The following is an 8,880-nucleotide window of genomic DNA, read 5'->3' on the forward strand; positions in this document are numbered from 1 at the left end:
AACGGTGAAAAGCTGAAAACTTTTTCTTTAAGACCAGAAAAAAGACAAAGATATCCACTGTCATCATTTTCATTCAACATAGTATTAGAAGGTATAGCCACCGCATTCAGACAATAAAAAAAAGTTAAAAGCATTCAAATTGTAAAAGAATAATTAAGATTGTCATTATTTGCCGATGACATAATACCATTTATAGAAATCCCTAAAGATTTCACCAAAAAACTATTAGAACTTATAAATGAATTCAGTAAAGAGCAGGATATAAAATTACTATTCAGTGATCAGTTGCATTTTTATATACCAATAATGAACCATCAAAAAGAGTTTAAAAAATTCCATTTACAATTGGATCAAAAAGAATAAAATACTTAGCAATAAGTTTAACCAAGGGTGTAAAAGACCTGTATCCAGAGACTATAAGACATTGAAGAAAGAAATTGAAGAAGATACAAATAAATGAAAGGATATACTGTGCTCGTGGATAGAAAGAATTATTAAAATGTCCATACTATCCAAAGCAATCTACAGATTCGATGAAATTCCTATCAAAATATCAATGACATTTTTCACAGAATTGGCATAAATGATCCTAAAATTTATTTGGAACCACAAAAGACCCCGAATGACCACAGCAATCTTAAGAAAGAACAAAGTTGGAGGTATCACACTATCTGATATCAAACCATACTACAAGACTATAGTAATCAAAACAGCATGGCATTGGCATAAAAACAGAAGCACAGATCAATGGAACAGAATACAGAACCCAGAAACAACTCGTACAATGGGGTAAAGACAGTCTCTTCAATAAACAGTCTCTTCTGTGTTGGGAAACAGGACAGATGCATGCAAAAAAATTAAACTGGACCACTTTCTTACATTATATACAAGAAACTCAAAATTGACTAAAGACTTAAATATAAGACCTGAAACCATAAAACTCCTAGAAGAAAACATAGTAAACTCTGTGACATCTCTCTTAGCTAGCTATCTATCTATCGATCGATCGATCGATCGATCGATCAATAGATAGATAGATAGATAGATAGATATTGGATACATCTCCTTGGGCAAGGGAAACAAAAAAAAAGTAAACAAATGAGACTACATCAAACTAAAAAGTTTCTGCATAGTGAAGGAAACCATCAGCAAAACGAAAAGACAACAAACTGAAGGGGAGAAGACGTTTGCCAATGATGCATCTGATAAGGGATTAAATATGCAAGAAACTCATACAAGTTAACACCAAAAAGACAAACAGTCCAATTTAGAAGTGTGTAGAGGATCTAAACAGACATTTCTCCAAAGAAGACATACAGATGGCTAATACCCATGTAAAAAGATGTTCAGCATCACTAATCATCAGGTAAATGCAATTTAAAACTAGGTGTGATAAAAAAAAATACGGTGAACGTTTAAATTTTAAAAATTACTACAGTAAAAGACACATTGCCATCAGCCCCTCTCAAAATACTCTCCCTTGCTTTTTGTCATGCCCCATGTTGCATGAAGTAATTTAGCTGATAAATAAATTTGGGGAGAATAAACGGGCAGCAGTGAGTTCAGTATAAGTGGTTCTTTTTAGAGGAGCTAACTAGAGAGAGCACGTGCCCAGCTCCACCACCACGGGGAGGCTCTGTCTTCGTGGGGAGGGCGTATGACAATAGGAGGTCTTCTCCAGTCTTCAGGTATAAGTACTGTTTGTCTAAACTCCACTCAATTCTGGGGTTCAGTGTTAGAAATCACACTAGGTTCTGACAAACAAGCAAATTTTTCTAACCCTTCATTTATGAGCAATATAGTTGATAGCTACCTTCTATATTAATTTTCAATGTGTTTAGAACTTGTGTGGGAAGGAGGGAAGGTGCTAAGAGGCCTCAACATTTGGCGCATTGGCTAGGGGCATCGAGAACTAAACAAGGAGTAGAATTTGAGAGGAAAAATGTATATTAGGAAAGATTTTGATGGAATCATGACTATATTTTTGGACTTTGGGCTTTGATGTGTCACCATAGTGTTCGAACCTTAGGGATTTTTAGAGGCTTATTATCAATTTGTAGTTATTACAACTTCTCCTCGCATTGCAGGCTAGACTAAGGCTGGCTTAATTTTATAAGGCTGTGCAGGCCTCAAGCAATAACACAAAAGAGTCTGGCAAAAGCCAGAGAGAGTCCCAGCAGAGGTGCATGGCTCAGTAAAGGTACACGGGAATCACAAAGCTAACTGGGCAAAGCATCTTAGCTCTGCTACAGGTGGCCGGGATGGCTCCTACTAGGCACGTGTGACCACAGTGTAATTCATAACCTGGGCTTTTCCTAACAGATATATCTGTGACAAAGATTATATAATAAGAAAAAGAGAATCTTTACATGTGTCCTGGGTAGTGGTGGTATAAAATATTTGCTGCATTCAGACATTAACAAAGCCCAATTCCTGTAGTTCTATGATTTCGAGTTCACAGAATCTAATGTGAAGTCTTAGTGCCAGGCACAAATAGGCATGGCCAGATGACCGTTCCAAATTCTATCATATATTCAGAGCCAATGAGAAACTGTTGGAGGAATTCATCTTATCTTTAAGGCAGCTTTTAATATACATAACAATGAATAATTCTCAAAAAATTAGTGTATATATATATATATATATATATATATATATATTTCAAGATGATTGGATTATTATGGGGGTTATGCCCGTGCCACGAGAGAACATGCTTCACGAGTATATGGATTTGAAAAGTGGGAGAAAGATAGTGTCTTGAGGGATCCAAGACAGAAGTATTGCTCTATTCTACTCCCCTAGAGCAGGGGTCCTCCAACTACAGTCAAAAGGCTGCCAGCTATTTTTGTAAATAATGTGTTATTGGAACACAGCCATGCCCATTAGTCTAAGGTGACTTTCTTCCACAGTTGAGTAGTTGTGACAGAGATTGTATGGCGCATTGGCTGTTTACAGAAAGTTTGCCAACCCCTCCTATAGGAGGGCAATGATCGTCAACTTGAGCATACATCAGAATTACCTGGAGGACTTGTTAACATACAGATTGTCAGGCTTCATCTCCAAAGTTACTGGTTCAGATGCTTACACTGGGCCCATAATTTTCATTTCTAGGAAATTCCCAGTCATGCTGATGCTGGTGGTCTGGGGACTACACTTTGAGAATCACTTTCCTAAACACAAGCTTCAGAAGCAACAACAGCAATTTGCATAATTTGCAAAGGGTGATTTGCAGGTCAACCAAACGTGGAGATGTGGTAAAAGCCTTACGTCTAAATATCTATCGTGAGAAGTAGTGATAATAACTGAAAAATAAAGAAAAGAACATCACAGAAAATAATAGAAAAAAATTAATAAATGAAACAGTATGTCATTAGAGTTCATTCATATTCAAATACCAGGATTCAAAAATCATGTAGTGCCAAGAGGAAACAGACATTAAGAACTTTCAGAAACATATACCGCATGAGAAAGGTGGTCCCCATCTATAGCCTTCCCCTAAATATGGTATATGATTGAGACAAAAATGAATCACATTCTGGGAGGCTTTTCTCAATTCACTTTTTTGTGGAAAGGCACCAAATTATTTCAATTGAAGAAACGGCACAAATGACAGAACATGTACCAGAACATGTTCTGGTACAACTTACAGAAAGGGTAAAAGTAAGCCCAATATGCATGCACTGTATTGGCGAGCAGAGTCATCCCACAGCTACCGGGAAGCCAGCCTTGGCTTAGCTCTAGATACCACTGTCTCCCAGGGTGCACTTGTCACAGACACTTGCCTAAGCCAGGTTCCAGGACGGGGGAGGGGGAGGTCAGGAGGGAGTAAGGGTCAGGGCAGAGAGGAGAACACTTCCTTCTCGCTCAAGTTGATTACAAGGTCCCCCAATTATTTGGTGGCTTTCATCTACCTGCTCCTTCAGGCCATGAATCTCAATGAAGTCACACACGTGAGCGTCGTTTCTGTCAGGGGCCAGGTTGTGCAGTTCCAGTCGTGACTGTTTCCAAGTGTGATGCAGACTCCACTGCCTTCAGCCTCAGCTCTGTTTCCTTCGTATCTTGAAGGAAGATCCGGCCACCTCCTTCTTCTACAGCTTCATGGGTTTCTCAGTATGTTTCCCCTCCTCATGAGACTGGTAAAGAAAATAGTGGGCAAAGTCCTTCAAAGCTACAGTGTCTCGGTCAAAGTCGGACAAGGAAAGACACACGTAGGGCTCCCTCTGAGGGCGGTTGGTGACGGTTCGTGGCGGGGATACCGCATCCTGATGGTGGCGGAGGGATCGAAGGGCTGCGAGCAGGCAACGAACTACACCTGATGAAGCAGAAAACGCGGACAGGTGTCCACCAGAAGCATCTGGCCTCTCCGCTCATTCTTATGTTCTCCGGTTTGGGACTTTAGACGTTTTGGCATCAACCGATGACTGGCATTTCAGCGAGGCTGATGGTGTCAAAACCTCCACCTCCGTTCACAATGGCCTTTTCAACACTGAATACTGGCTTCTGGGAACTTGGTTTTGCAGGGCATAACGACGCTCGGGCCGGAGTGTGGCTTCTTTTCTCAAGGTGGTGATTGAAGGTCCAGGTTCCACCGTCCTGTATGCCCATTCACTTATTGGGATGTTTGCAATGGAAATATATCGGAACTGACCTGGCAATTTGTGATCCCAAAATAGCAAAGCCCCCATTTATCTGTGAATGCTTCAAGAACCTGAAGTCCACACAGCCAAGATTTTGCTGAAAAAGATGGGGTTTGGGGACTTAATTTGGGATAGCAAACTATACAGGGAATGGATTTTTACTCTTGGGTACAGGGTGGCCTTGGAGCTGCTTTAGGTAATGCATTCTTTTGATCAATTTTAGCAAAATCTAAAGTGACTACCTGTGGTCCCAGGACGATTTCCAAAGAGCAGTGGTTGGTAATCGAGGGGCAGCCCAATGAATGTCAGGGCAAGTTTCCGTTAGACCACTGTTCCCTCTCCCAAAGAAGACAGACAGCTACAGTCCAGCTTGACTATAGGCTTCATGATAAAACTTAAGGGGTTTTGAAGGAAAAAGGGAAGGAATTTTACGGGGAGTACTTAATCCACATACTTCATTTTTTCTGACTATAAAAGAAACTCAGAATCTCTGTACCTTTACTCACATCAACTCAGAGGCAGAGGAGTGACGTATCTGATTAGTAAAACTGGGAAGAAAAAAATGGGCTTATCTGCTCTTCATCCCCTCCGCTCAGAGCTACCACTTCTTCCTTTTAAAATTCAACTAAGCTGTCCTCTAGAAACACAGGTTGGTTTTCCCAGAGATAGTTTCTGCCTCTGACCGTGAGAGACACTGGGTGGATAAGTCCGCCTAATTTGGAGGTTCAGTGTTAGGAGTCCATTTAATTCTCACAACTAAGCTATGGCCGCTAACTTAGTGTTAAAATAAACAAGTAGTATTTTGGCCTCCATCCACCACTCTGTTTTCTTCTCAATATGTTTAGAAACTAAGTAGTAAAGAAGGATGATAATTTGGGGAGAAAGAAAGGTCCTCCCTCAGAAACTCCAACGAATTTTATCCCTTATTCTTATTACATTACTTTTTTTAATATACAAACAACAATTTTTTCCGTGGTAAGCTGATGAATGAACAGACTGTCAATTCAAACAACAGCAAAGTCTATGGGCTACAGATATCTGGAGATTTATAAATCATTTTTTACACAGTAAGTGAAAGTGTCAGCATTACTTTGAGAACATGTGTCTACATTTACATTAAATAAATGGTTCATTCGCTAATATTGTGGATTTGTTTTGTAGTACAGAAGACTAAAAGAACGCCAAAATAATCTTCATTGCTTGCAATATGCATCGTAGCATTAGAAAATATTATTCTTGGGAAATACTCAACTAACAGGCTCTCTTTTCAGTCCCTGCGGTGCTATAGTAAGCAACAGAATAAAATCCAATTAAAAAGAATATTTGAATTTCTTTTAGGTCTTTGTCATCAACTTTAGTTAATGGACACAGGTTTCAGTTTCTAAGCACGTGGAATATGATTTGAGTGGATTGAATGTTATTATTTTGATTCCCGTTGCTGAGCTTAAAGCATGCTACTTTTCCTTTTCTTTCATTCCGGGCTTTCTTCTCTCACTCATAGTCATAGTTCTTCTAAGAACTTCAAAACACCGCTGTGTAGTCTTTGGCCCTTTGCCCACGTGCCCCTACCTCTATGGGTCCTCTCCTACTCCTCCATTCTCAACTCACTGATTTTTCCTTTCTAAGCAACACAATTGTATACTTACTGCCTGTACCACTCAGTTTATTTGTTATTCCATATTTTTAGGTGTTATTTTTCTATCCAATGTGCAAACAGCATGAATCTAAAGATAATTCCATACTTCTTAAGATGAGCACCAATTTTAACACTTTCTGCATCACTCAAAGCATTGTTTTGCAACTCATAGGCACTTAGACACTTTTGAATGTACACAACTTTCTTAATAGGAAGAAATCTTATACAAGGAAGATAAAGAACACTTTCGGAGTTTCTACTTAGGGTACAAAACAATTTATGATGTGCTTATTTTCTAAAAACTATAACATATTTATAACAGAAATTATGCCCAAAATGTGAATGATTCACAAATAAGAATAGTTTTAGGTATTATTTTTCATGTGTCTGAAATTAAAAAGCCCAGCTTACTTAGAGCCAAAACTATCTTGTGTGTGTATGTGTGTGTGTGTGTGTGTGTGTGTGTGTGTGTGTGTGTTTGTATATGTATGCTTATGGACTCTCTTACTTGCAAAATCAACTTTATGGAGGTATAATTAGCAGAAAATAAAATGCATCCATTTAAGAGTATGGTTCAACGAGTTTTGAATTATAACCCACATAACCATTACTACATTCAAGATACAGAACTTTTCCTCAATTTGAAATTCCCTTGGAGCACAACTGATCTGTGTATATGTGTGCACATGTGTACTTACTGACTTTTAAAATACAGTAAAGTGTCATAAAATTAACATTTTGGTGTATTGTTTATTTGTTGGGGTTTCGGTCTATCTTTGTGTAATTTTATTTTTGGGGCAATCACATACTTAAACTTATCAGAGGCTACAAGTGGAATGCAGATACCTTAAAACTATATAAATCGCTTTACTCTTCCCCCTTGTTGTCATGAATTACATCTATGGACATTGGACATCCTCACACATAGTGATGTAGTTTTTCTTTGCTGCTGTCATGTATATTTTAAAGAATTTAAAGGGGGGGTAGTCTATTATATTTACTCAGATATTTGTCATTTCTCTTGCTTTTCCTTCATTCCAAAAGTTCCAGATTTCCTTCTTGTATCATTTATTTTTCCAGAAGAACTTCTTTTAGCATTTATTTTAGATTAGATATGCTAGAGAAAAGTTTTATTTTTCCTTCACCTGAAGATGAGGATTCCTGTATTTTGTCTTCAATTCAACAGAATGTTTATACTGTATATATTATATTTATTATTCTTTTATTTCAGCACTTTAAAATATTCCATTACTTTCTTGTCTCCATACTTCCCTCTAAAAAACCAATAATAATTCAAATACTTTTTCTCATATATATATATAAAATCTTTTTTTTTTTTTTTTTTTGCCGTTTTAAAGATTTTTTTTTTATCTTTGGTTTTGATTACAATATATCTGGGTATGTAGTTCTTTGAGTTTTTCCTGGGGGGTTTGCTGAGTCTTTTGGATCTCCAAAGTTATGCCTTTTACCAATTTGGGAATATTTCTGCCTTTATTTCTTCAATATATTTCTACATCACACTCTTTCCCCTGGCATTTTAGAACCTACGTGACACCAAATTTAGTTTTTGTTCCAGGTACCTGAGGTGGTAGGTTTTCTTTTTTTCTCTCTCTTGTTCAGATTACATAATTTTTATTGATCTATCTTCAAGTTCACTGACTCATCAGCTTTATCATTGAGTCCATCCCATCAATATTTTTATTTTGTTCATTGCATTTCTCAATACAAAACTTCCAGTTCTAAAATGGTCATTTAAAAAAAAAATATCTCTTATTTCTCTGCAGACACTTTCTATCTTTCCATTTATTTTAGGAGTGTTTGCCTTAGTTCTTATAGAATCATTAGGTGAGATGATTTCAAGTCTTTGTCTCTTAAATACAACATCTGGATCAGTTTGAGGCTGGCTTCTGTCAGTTGTTTTTTCCCTGGAGAGTTTCTCAAATACTCCTGGTTCTTTTTACATTGATTAGTTTTTTATTGTATCCTGAATACTTTGAATATTATGTTATGAGATGCAGCTCTTGTCTGAAGCCTGCAGAGAATATAGTTGTTATTTCTAAACCCACTTAGGTTTTGGCCAGAAGTTCCAAATTGCATTCTGTGGACATTGATTTCAATGTTAATTGTTTTCAAACCTTTGCAATGCTTTTCGCATGCACATCAGGGTCCAGTCTTATACCTAAGTGGTGATCTATCCCATAGTTCTTTCTCAAAGTCTTCAGTATGTTTTTATAAGGACAGATCCATGCACATGCTTCTCAGACATGAGACCATGAGTTCATACACAATAATATGGGATCCGTTTCTCAAGCTCCTTTTCTCTGCTCTTTTCTGAACACTCTTCAGCTCTAAGTCCATCTCTTCCTTCTTGGTTCTTTGGCTAGAATGCCCCAGGTTTAGTATCTCTACTGTGTTGTGTACTTCCTGTGACAGCAGCTGGAGAGAAAGGAAAAAGAAGAAAAATAATAATGAGATTTCCTCTACTCTCGGGGGTCCCTCTTCCCATTCCTCAGACCAGAAAGAGGGGGAATTAGTTACCTTTCTGCTTGCACTCTGTGCAGAGCTCTGAGATGTACTGCCTTTGAATGGAGGCCGGGAAATTGACAG

Source organism: Rhinolophus ferrumequinum, chromosome 13 (genome assembly GCF_004115265.2).
Source record: "Rhinolophus ferrumequinum isolate MPI-CBG mRhiFer1 chromosome 13, mRhiFer1_v1.p, whole genome shotgun sequence".
Classification (NCBI taxonomy): Eukaryota; Metazoa; Chordata; class Mammalia; order Chiroptera; family Rhinolophidae; genus Rhinolophus; species Rhinolophus ferrumequinum.